Source organism: Chinchilla lanigera, unplaced genomic scaffold (assembly GCF_000276665.1).
Source record: "Chinchilla lanigera isolate Chin_1 unplaced genomic scaffold, ChiLan1.0 scaffold00056, whole genome shotgun sequence".
Lineage (NCBI taxonomy): Eukaryota > Metazoa > Chordata > Mammalia > Rodentia > Chinchillidae > Chinchilla > Chinchilla lanigera.
This window is the reverse complement of record NW_004955457.1, coordinates 8,628,848-8,641,403: the sequence shown is the minus strand read 5'-3', so window position 1 is coordinate 8,641,403 and position 12,556 is coordinate 8,628,848.

Below are 12,556 nucleotides of genomic sequence, written 5' to 3'. Positions count from 1 at the left end.
TTTGACAGTTGTGCCATGTTTAAATAGCTTTAGATTTATACAAGTCACAGTAATTATTGGGTCTGTAAATAAGAAAGTCCTAGCTGGGTGTGGTGGTGCACACCTGTAATCCCAGCACTTGGGAGGCTGAGGTGAGAGGATTGCATGAGTTCCAGGGTCGTCTGGGCTATGTAGTGCGTCTAGGCTGGCCAGAACTACATAGCAGGACCCTATCTTAAAATAAAGTCCTTAGTTTTGATGAACATTCTTTACCTGAAAAAAATTAATTTTAATGGATACATAAAAACATAGTTATACATATTAATAGTGTACTGTATGACATCTCAATACATACACACATTATATGATGTTTAAATCCAGTTAAGTAGGGCTAGGGACATAGCTCAGTGGTACAGTGCTTGCTTAGCGCACCAGAAAAGTATTAAATCAAGTAAACGCGTCCATCTCTTCAAATATTTATTGTTTTTTAATAGGAGAAATATTCAAAATCTCTTCTTCTAGCTTTTTGAAGGGTAGAAGATATAACCACCACCGATATCCTCCCTGCTGTGTAAGGTGCACACTAGAACTTCTGACTCCTAACTGTAACTCAGTATACTTGGATCAGTCTTTCCTGATCCCAGCCTCCCCTCTACTCTCCCCAGACTTTGGGACCCACCACCCTAGTCTCAAATTCTAGGTGATCAAAATTTTTTTTTTAATAGTAGCTGTAGGAATGAGATCATGCAGTACTTGTCTTTCTCTACAGGCTTATTTCATTCAACAGAATGACCCTTAGTTGCACCCATGTTGTTGCCAGTGACAGAATTTCAGTACTTTTTATGACTGAATAGTTTTCCATGTATATATACACTGCATTTATCCATCCATCAGTTGGTGGACACTTGGGATGTTTCCATCTTTGGCTATTGTGATTAAGCATGGGAGTGCAGATGTCTCTTTGACATACTGATTTCATTTCCTTTGGATATATACCCAATAGTGGGATAGCTGGATTTCGGAGTAGTTCTATTTTTAGTTTTTTAAGGGACCTCCATACTGTTTTCCATAATGGTTTCACTAATTTACATTCCCACCAGCAGTGTGCAAGGGTTTCCTTTCTACATATCCTTGCTTACACTTGCTACCTGTTTTATATTTAATAACAGCCATTCTCAGAGGTATGAGGTTATATCTCATTTGGTTTTGATTTGCATTTATCTGATAATTAGTGATATTGATAATTTTTCATATACTTGTTGGCTATTTGTAGGCCTAAGGGTATAGTTTCTTGAAATTAAAAGTCTTTTTTGGGGGCTGGGGATTTAGCTCAGTGGCAAAGCACCTGCCTGGCAAGCACAAGGTCGTGAGTTCGGTTTCTGGTTCCGGAGAAAAACCAAAAAAAAAAAAAAGTCTTTTTTTTATTTTAAAGAGAGTAGTAAAAAAAAAAGAACAATAGCAGCATACCAACATCGCAGACATAAACAAAACAAAGCAAGAACATTAAAAGTGATACAGGGTTTCAAAACAAAATGATAGAAATTAACAGTGGTTGTTGTATTGCACATTGTTATCTTCAACTCAGATTACCAGATGCGAGATGGAAGATTGTTCAAACCATTCAGGAGAATAAAAAAATAATTATTAAATAAAACATTAAGGATAATACAGTTTCACTAGACAAGATGGTAGGAATTCACCAATGGTTGTTCCATTGCATATTGTTGTCTTCAAATCAGTTGCTCAGATTACCAGATATAAGCATGCAAAATTGGTCAAAATATAAAAAATTTTAAGCATAAATATTTTTGATAATATTTTTATTAGTATATATTTGTAATGTACAGTGAATATATTCAATGTGTGGAATTGGTAGATATACATATGCATCCTGATCCTTTTTTACTTTCCCCTCCCTCAAAGTCAAATTTCTATAGGGAAAATTTTTTTATTCAAACATTGTGTCATTCAGATGTCAATTTGAATCATTCTTCCTCTTAGTACTTTGAATCAATCCCAACTCCAAGTCTGGTGGAAGTCCAAACTGCCCTCAGTATTTCTACAAACTTAAAGTGACAAGGAGAAAAAGGCTTAAATTACCAGTCACCTCTGGTTCCTATACCTTGCACTGGATCTTATTCTTTGTTCTGAATATTGGAACTGAATTTTCCTGAGTAAAATCCCAATGTCTGAACTCATTTCTTTAACTTTCCTTCTGTATTGTTTCTTTTTTTTTTTTTTTTTTTTGGTACCGGAAATCAAATTCAAGACCTTGTGCTTGCCAGGCAGGGGCTGTGCCATTGAGCTATAATCCCTGGCCCTGTATCTTTTCTAACTTTAGTTGTAAGTCACAAAACATGAACTCAAAGTGGTTTAAGCAAAATAAATACTTTGTCAACTTGAACAGGGGCCTTCAGGCTTTCACTTAATAGATATGTATACTTAATACTTAATATCTATGTATATTGATTGTATAGAAATTAAAACTAAGCTTAAGATTTTAATTTATTAATTCAATTAAAAACAGCAATAATAATTCTTTTAGAATAAAATCTAAAAGCATAATTCATTCTAGAAACACACTTGTAATCCAAAACACTTGTATATCAAAGCAAATTTCCCCATAAAAATAATGGAAACTCAAGTGATTAGTTCCACAACCAAAAAATATTCATGTAAAATGATTACAATATTGTAATATAATACAAAATAAGGGCTGCAAATATAGTTCAGTGGCACAGCACCTGCCTGGCAAGTGCAAGGTCCTGAGTTCAATTCCTGGTACCAAAATAAAGAAATAGAAGAGATGGCTCCCTCTGGAACACTGAGGGATTCAGGACTCTGTTGTAATACAAAATAATAAATAAAATACAAAATATATATGAAAATAGATTAACCTGCACTTACCTTTGAAAAATTTCATGGCTGGTGTGAGGGAGACAAGAGAGAGGAGTGTTACTGTTAGGATGACTTTCACTATCATTAACAGAATCATTGCTACCTATTGACTCAGTGGAATCTTTTTCTTTTTGTGAAACTTTAACCAGGAACCTATCTGATAATGACTGCTTTTGCCTCCATTTGAGGATTTTGTGGAAATATAACATTGTACTATTGTGAAGCAGGTTCATCACACACACTGCTACAGCCTTATTCAGGTGGTGATTTTCCACAAAATTTTGCACTGTTTCCCACATTTTACACATTCTCTTTAATCTCTCTCTCTCTCTTTTTTTTTTTTTTTTTTTGTCTTTTTGAGACAGGGTCTCACTATGCAGTTCAGGCTCGCCTTGAGCTCACTTTGTAGCCCAGGCTGGTCTCAAACTCACAACGATCCTCCTGCTTCAGTCTCCCAAGTGCTGGGATTACAGGTGTGTGCCAGCATGCCCGGCTCTTTAATCTCATTTGAAGAGAGGGATTTCTCTACCTCTTTCTCCTCCTTTTCTGCAGATGAGATCTCCATAAGCTCTTGCTGCTAGGAGATGATCACCCACAGACCAAGAGAGACAGTGAGAAAGAGAGAGAGAGGAGAGAGGAATCATTGGCTCGCTTGTGATCATGGGACATTTGATATCACATACTACTTATATTGCAAGACTGCTTGTTTGTTAAGTTAAAATTTATTAGAAATATTTGCTCCTCTTGTGGATCATTTGCAGAACAAGTTACTTGCAAGCCAGTGTTTTGCTGTATATGTTAATATAAATATGACATTTTAACAAAATATAACTATTTTCCAAATGAAAAATTTGCATGAAGAGTGACATCATTTTGCATTTTTCAAATAACCTTTAGTGTATGATTTAAGAGAAAGCAGTTGGGTCCTCATGCCTCCTTCTGGTACATTTAGTAAACAGTGGAGCTGAAGAAGTCACTTTCTTTCATCTGTTCACAGTGCTGTAGTGTTACTCTGCCGTCCACTGCACTATGACAGATAGAAAATGGAAATAAAAGCTAAGGAGATCGGTGATGCCCTAAGGGAGAGCACAAGGGTACTGGATCTTCTAGCTTGACCTTTGGCTACCTTCACTGTACTCCCACCTCATTACAGTTTGGCACAGGACATTAAGGCATGGCAAAGTTGGCAGAGGAAGCAGGTGTAACCTGTAAACTACAAGATCCTGGAACAGATGCACAGAACAGTTCCCAAAGCCATGCCTGTGGAATTCTTGAAGAACTCAAGCAGGTCTGCCATAGGTTAGCTTATTGACTGAGGAGGGGATTCCAGCACCGCCTCTCAGGACCCAAATGTAAAAGTTCTTTCAGGTTTCCTAAGGGAACTTTTGCTTGGGGAAGTCCCACCTTTACTTCACGGGAGCTAAAGAACTAGGTAAGGTCAATAAGTGGCTTTGCCCCCTTCTCCCTGATGAGAAAATGGGTCCAAATATGGATCCCAGGGGACTTTCTTCTCTGCTTAATGATGCCAGCATCACTCAGACAGAGATATCTGTCTAGTGTGTGTTAGGGTCTCCAGTGGATGCTTTGTGGAATCCTTAGGTCTCCTCCTTCTTCATGAGATACCATCTTAAGGAGTCAAGACCTAGTTGTCTCCTCTTTATAGGATCTAAACCAAGCCCATGGAAACTTGAACTTCACCATCACATGGAGTTCATGGCCTTTGCCTTTAGGCTATATTCTTGATGAGTGGGAAAGGTTGGATCCTGATGATCTAAAACAGGGTCAATTTATCTACTTTTGCAATACCCTTTGGGTTCAGCACAAAACTGGGAGGTGGTGAGAGACGGGTACAGGATGGTACTTTAAATTATGAGGCTATACTCCAATTACAGTGTTTCTGCTTAAAACATACAAGTTGGAATAAAATGTCTTATGTTCAGCCTTTGTGACTCCATCAAAGGGAATACTCAGAAACTACGGTGTTTGGAGTGGTTCCTCAGGAGGAGAAAGATATTCAAGATGAACCCATCCTGAGACCCCCACTTGTCTCTCAGGAGGATGTGGGTCTCTCCAACCTATTTGATGATAGAACCCATCCTGAGACCCCCACTTGTCTCTCAGGGAGATGTGGGTCTCTCCAACCTGTTTGATGACAGTAGGAGGTGTCTTTTATCTCCACCTTATAGTCCCTAGACCAGTAAGTCAGGCCCCATTTGCTCAGTTACAGATGTATAAGAGGCCAGGAGCTATGAAAATGAGCAATATGCTTTAAAAAAGGAAAAAAAAAACTACCCTGGAAAGGTTCTTCCTCCTTCAACAGAACCAAACTGGGAATTTAATACCAGTGAGGGACTAAGAGTGATGTCTGACATGCTAGCTGTTCTCACCACGGAGGTAAAGAGATGTACTAAGTCTTTTATAAATACACTGACATAGATCCATCTCCCAGAGAGGGAGAAACACTAGTGAGACTTCATTTCATCTGTCTTTCAGCCCCAGACATTTAGTGTAGACTACAAAAACTTCAGATGGACCTGCAGACACCTAAGACACCTATGGACCAATTACTGGACATGGCCTTTTCTGCATTCAACAATCAGGACCCAGGGGAGGGGCAAAAAAGAAAGGCTCAGGTTATAGGTGTTACAATTGGCAGTGCTTTAAACTCACCCAAATCCTCTGAGGGAAAACCTAGGGACAACTGAATTTCCTGTTTCAAATACAAGGAGACTGCGAACTTGGCATGAAACTTCACTAAGCCTCTGCCTGAGCCCTTCTCCGAATGTGAGGTAGCTAATGCGCCTGGGTCTTGGCACTGGAGGTCGGACTTTCCCCACTCCCAGAGGGGTACTAGGCCAACCAGAATCCTCATTTCCTGCTCTGATGACTAAAGAGGCCCATCTATGATCATTACTGTCTCTTCCCAGGATCCCTGGGTAATCTCAGACAGCATGGGTATGCCAATCCAATTACTTCTATTCTGTTTTGACTTAGTTCTCTAAAAAACCCATCTCTGGATCTATTGCTATAGTTGAGGTCAAAGGGCCCCTAATCAGAGATTTTTTGCAGTTGTACTGACAGAAGAAGCTGCAAACTTAATTTTGGGACAGAAACTAGAAGTCTTGACTCTCCATCACGTCAGAACTGCTCTGGAGACAACAGGTTACTTGTGGTTAAGAGGGGAATGGTTCACTAAGTATTAGGCTGTTCTCTTCGACACCCGTGAGGTTACTGTAACTTGCACTACTATAAACCCTGCTTGTTTGATGCCTATGGGGCCAGAAGTCACCTAGCCTTGTGAATGAGTGATCTCCCAGATCTATGCAAGTAGGGATGACATCTGTGACTGCCCCTCAGAAACCATGAGGAGGTGTGGGTCACTGATGGAAGTAGCCCTGTGGATCATCTACCAAGCACAGGCAAGAAATTCTGCATGTACTAGAGGGAGTCCATCTTCCCAAACAGGTCACAATCATGTCTGCAAAGGGCACCCAGGACACGTGGCTGAAGTCTCCTTGGGAAATCAAAGGGCTGATAGACAAGAAAGACAGCCCTACAGCCCCTTAAGGCTCTAGCCTTAATCCCAGTCCCTGAGAAACCATTCTGTTCCTTCTTCAAGGAACATACTGACAAGCTATAAAAACTGCTACTTGAGAAGTAGTCCTCAAACTTCTGAAAAGAAAGAGAGAGACAACCAGACCATAAAGCAAGCTCTGGCAGAACTTCACCAAGAGAGGTCTGAGTCCTGTTTCTCATTGCTGCCAATAGAGCTCATGAAATAATATGACCAAAGAGTGCTAAATTTGCAACCAGTAGAGAAGTTATATGGGAGGCCATTTCTATCCTCTGATATGATAGCAAACCAAAAGACCCTGAAACTCTCACGATATCTCATTAATCTGAGCCAAGAACAACAGGCTATCCAAATGTATGGGAAGAGAGTCTTGCCAGTTCCTGACCTAGGAGGACCACCTACTGTCTGTCCTAGAGACCAAGAGCTCATAAAAGCTTGAAGAAAGGGTACACTCACTGACCAGTTAAAGCCAAAATGAAAGGGCCCCTTCTGAAATCCTTGCCATATCCACCGCAGTAAAAGTGGAAGGGACAGATCATTGGATTCATCTTTCTAGAATAAAGCCAGTCCCATTTAAACTTCCTGAAGAACACGATCACCCAAAAGGAGAAAGCTACTACTGTGAGCCACCCTGGAAGACTTGAGATTTCTCTTCAAAAAGCAAGACTCCACTGCCACTCCAGGAAATGCGGAAATCTGACCTGTTCCTCGTATTTGGGATAATAGTGAACTTCAGTAGTCATTAACTATTTTCTTGTTGATTTCTGACAGATTTTTCTTTCTTCAACACACCTAACGAGCCACAGCACCCCAAAGTGGTTGTAGAGCACCTAATCCCAAGTAAGTAGGGTCTACAGCCCCTACCACTTTGCAAAAGCTATAGAAGACAGAGACCTCTCCTCCCTCCACTCACCATAAAGAATTATGGAGGTATGTGTCTCTCAGGGGGAAATGACATAGGAGATAAGGAGTGGCAAAGCTGGCTGGGGAAGTAGTGTGACTTGTTAGCTACAAGATCTGGGACACATGTGCAGAATAGTTCCTGAGTGGATTGATAACTAGTAGTCAACCTATAATCCCCTAGCTGAATTGAGTAAGTGTGGTGCTTGGCGTGGGAGGCCCATCGGGGATTGTTGCCAGCAGCGTAAGAGGCAGAACTGGAGAAGGAGGCTATTGGGATCAGAGAAAGGCTGTTGGGAGCTGGTAGAAGCTGTAAGGAGCTGTTGGTTCTGTTGGAGGAGCTTGTCATGCTGGCTTTCCTGATGAACTTGGCTGCTTTCATCCTCCAAGGAGCTCAGGACCTTGTTGGCCCTGAAAATAGCTTTGGTTCTCTTTAGGGGAGCTCTGGTCCTCATTTTGAGCATTGCTTTCTGGCTCTGGAGGGGAAGATGGTGCACTGCCTGTCTCCTGGAGAAGCTTGCTGCATTGGCTTTCCTGATGGGAACTCAGCTGTCTTCACCATTGGAGGAACTCAGGACCTCACTGTGCTGAGGATGGCTATGGTACCTTTTGGAGGAGCTCTGGTTCGTTCTTTGTGTGTTGCTTCCTGGTTCCAGTGCAGTTCCCTCAGCCTGCTAGCACAGACCCTTCACCTGCTGGCACAGACTTCCTAGATTCCACCATTGACCTTTGGGCCTTCCCAGAGCAGATCCATGAAACAGGCTTGTGAGACTGTTATAATCTCTAGATCTTCAGCTGGACTCATGCAGGACATTTCTGTGAGATCCAGGCTCTCGGCTAGTTTTTTGGTCTTAGTGTGTGGACAGATTTCCTGCACTCTTTTGTATATCATTCTTTGGGTGACTATTGTAAGTAATCTTATAAAATATGTGTCTTGTATTATATTGTTCTCCCTTGCAATATCCCCCAAACCAACACGGTTCCCAAAGCCAGGCTTGTTGAATTTCTGTGAGATCTCCAGCAGGTTTTCAGTAGGGTGGCCCAGACCTGATATCAGCCTGAGGCATAGGATCGCAGCACCACCTCTCAGAACCCATATGTAGAAGTTCTCACAGGTGTCCTTGAGATCTGGACTGGATAAAAGGACACAGATGCCAAATAAGCTGCTGTCCTGCCTTTCCTCAAGCCAGCCTGCTGTTTCCTCCAGGCTATACTTTTATCTGCTTTTTACTCTTTTCCTCTGCCCCAGCATGCTCTGCAGAGGCTTTTTCCCTCACTCTTCACTTTTGTTTTTTAAATTATGCTCTATTATCTTTAATTAAGCACAGAGATCTTTCCAACTTGTCACCTAGCGACCATTTCACCCGCTGCTCTGTTTGGCAGGCAGCCTCTTATCTCTCTCTTCAGCAATGGTGAGGCGGATTCCTGTTCCTCACGGAAGAGAAATCCACAGCTTGTTGCCTTTGCCGATGACAAAAATGTTGGAGAGCCGGGTGGCAAAGCTGTTGCCTTTTTCAAATAAATTTTGCCACTGCTTTTTGCTTATTTTTTTCAGTTCTTTGTTTGAGATGAGAAGAAACTGGAACCTAACTCCAGAAGGAGAGGCGAGCAACTGAGAACCCCATTACATTTATTTGGTTTATCTGCATGTTTAGAAAGAACAACCTGCTAACAGTTTCACAAATATGCACTAAAAGTCGTACATTAATTAAGGTCAGAGTGAATCCTGGGATGAGCATGCATGTTGAGTGTCCTTGAGATCACATACCACCCTCTAAATCACTCCTGACAGTCACTGGGAGATTCCGGGGAGATACCTAAGCAGAGGTGCTTGGTCTTTAAATTCTGAAAGTCTAGGCCAGACTTCGTGGCTCATGCCTGTACTCCCAGCACTTGGGAGGCTAAGGCAGGTGGATCACTATGAGTTTGGTGTCAGCTTGGGCTACAAAGTGAGTTCAAGGCCAGCCCAAACTGCGTAGTGAAACTCTGTCTCAAAAAAGACAAGAAAAACAAAAATAAAAATAAATTCTGAAAGCCTGGTTTACTCACCATGGTGCTGCTGTTGCCATGTGCTGTGCCTTTTCTGTTACCTGGCATCTTTCTTGATCTGTGCTACATTTTTTTGCAGCATGGACTACCCTGAGCACAACTTCCATGATGCTCAATAAGTGTAGTTGCTTATGATTACTGGGTATACACTTGTCAATTCTTTCCTCATTGTTCGCAAGAGCCTGGATTATACTGGTCCTGTCCATGACAGCACTTCTGTATTCACGCTATTATAATATGTGGCTCTGGTTGAGTTATGAAGAAAATTTGGCCTCACAGTTATATAAATTGGAATGAATGACAAGTGTTTTAATAGCTTGCCTGGTAATTACAAACTTTTTTCTTTAAAACTGCATTAAAACTTGAAAAATGGTAGTTTCTTCAAGGTTGGTTGCAGTCTGGATTCTAAAGCCATACTGAGGTAGGACAGAAGAAATAAAAACTAGGTAGAAAGAGTCAAGGACATTGAGATTGATTTCAAAGCTGTACTTTTAAGAAAAACTGCAGACCCCGGATATCTTCGGGAAGCCTGGTGAGTCTGTGCTCTGCCTCCCTGACCAGCGTGCAAGACAGGCGAAACCTCGGGCACTCTCTGGGGCCTTGGTGGCTACCCGCCACACCCATAGTGTGTCAGCCCAGGCTGGGCTGCCACCACTCACCAGCCCAGGAGCTACACTGAGCTCTGAGGATCTTTAGACTCTCACCCTGCCACTCACAAACAATCAGAACAGTGAGACTGCACTATAGGGAGTCTCTAGTTCTTCAAAAATGACAAAACAAAGAAGCAAAATGCAATCCCAGACATCCACACCACCCAAAAAAAGTCCAGGAGACATCAACACAGAAGAGCCTGGAAGTCATACACCTGAAATTTCTGAAATGATAGCAACTGAAGTAAAGAAAGAACTCCATCAGGCCATAGAAGACATCAGATCAGAATTAATGTCTTAGGTGAGAAAAGAAATAACAATAATGAAAGAAATGTTCAGCATATCCAAAGATGACATAGACAAGAAAATAGAAGAGGATAGACAACTCAATGAAACCTTCAGGGAACAATATAGAAAAGAACTAGAAGGTATGAAACAGATGCAAACAGATATCCAGGAACTTAAAAATTCCATTGAAAGCTTGCAAAACTGGCTGAACGAAGCTGAAGATAGACTGTGAGACCTTGAAGAGAGCATTGCCACTAATGAAAGTGAAAGGAGGGATCTCTTAAAAACAAGGAACCAGGAAATAACAATTCAACAGCTGCAAGACGAAGCAAAGAGAAACAATGTCAGATTAATAGGTATTAATGAAGCAGCAGTGTCAACAGAAATGACATAAAAAGACTATTTGCAGAAATAATAGCAGAAAATTTCCCAGGCATGGTAAAAGAATCAGACATCCAGACAAGTAAAGCATATAGAACTCCAGTTAACCATAACCAAAATAAATCTACATCCAGACATATAGTGATCAAGATCCCAGAAACTCAACAAAAGCTCAGAATATTAAAAACTGTTAGAGAAAAGAAACAGATCACCTATAAAGGAAAGCCTATCAGAGTCACAGCAGAGGGCTGGGGATTTAGCTCAGCGGCACAGAGCCTACCTGGAAAGTGCAAGGTCGTGAGTTTGATTCCTGGTACTGGAAGAAAAACAAACAAAACAAAATAAAACAAACAAACAAACAAAAAGAATCACAGCAGACTTCTCAACACAAACAATCAAGGCAAGAAGAGCTTGTAGTGAAGTACTTCAGGTACAGAAAGAAAACATCTTCCTACCCAGATTGATGTACCCTGCAAAGCTATCTTTCAAATTTAATGGAGAAATAAAATATTTTCATGATAAAGACCAACTCAAGAAATTCATGAGAGCCAAACCAATCCTACAAAGAGCACTAAAAGATATACTAGAAAGAGATAAAACAGACCTCAACTTCAAGAACAATAACAGAAAGGAACCAACAAGCAGAACAAGCAATTAAACAGGAAAAAGGAAGATCCAACAGCAGGAAAATAGCATGACAAAGATAAGCTAGTACATATCTGTTATAACCATCAGTGTAAATGGTCTCAATGCACCAACCAAATGAAGCAGACTTGCAGAGTGGATTAGGAAACAAAACCCAACTATACGCTGTATATAAGAAACACATTTAACTGAAAAGGAAATTCAAAGACTGAAAATTAAAGGATGGAAAACAATACTCCATGTAACAGGAACCCAGAAAAAAAGCAGATGTAGCTATTGTTTGCAGACAACATGAACTTCAAACCAAGAACAAACAAAAGAGATAAAGAAGGTCACTACATACTTGTGAAGGGGAAGCTTCAAGAGGAAGAGATAACAATCGTAAACATCTGTGCACCAAATATAGGAGCACCCACATATATAAGACAAATTCTAATAGACGTGAAAAATGAAATAAGTAGCAACACAATCATAACAGAGGACTTTAACACACCATTGTCACAAAAAGATAGATCAACTAGACAAGAAAATTGGGAAAGAAATAACAGAACTTAACCAAACGTGTGAACATATGGACTTAGCAGACTTTTACAGAGTGTTCCACCCAACAGCATCAGAATACACATTCTTTTTAGCTGCACATGGGATGTTCTCTAAAATAGACGATATACTAATACATAGAACATGTTTAAGTATATGCAAAGGAATTGAAATTATCCCATGTATACTATCAGACCATAGTGCAATGAAATTGGAAATTAATGACAAAAGAAAACACAGAAACTCCATAAACAGTTGGAAATTACATAACGTCCTCCTGAACAACCAATGGGTCACAGATGAAAGCAAAGTAGAGATTAAACACTATTTACAAACAAACTAAAATGGAGATACAACCTACAGGAACCTGTGGGATGCAATGAAAGCAGTCCTCAGAGAGAAATTTATAGCAGTGAACTCCCACCTCAGGAAAACAGAACAAGCACAAATAATCTTTTGCTGCACCTCAAGTTCCTAGAGAAAGAAGAGCAAGTCAAACCCAGAGCTCAAAGAAGGCAGGAAATTATAAATCTCAGAGCAGAAATCAACCCAATGGAGACTAAAAGAAATACAAAGAATTAATGAATCAAAGAGTTGGTTCTTTGAAAGAATAAATAAAATAGATAAACCCCTAGCCAACCTTATCAAAAAA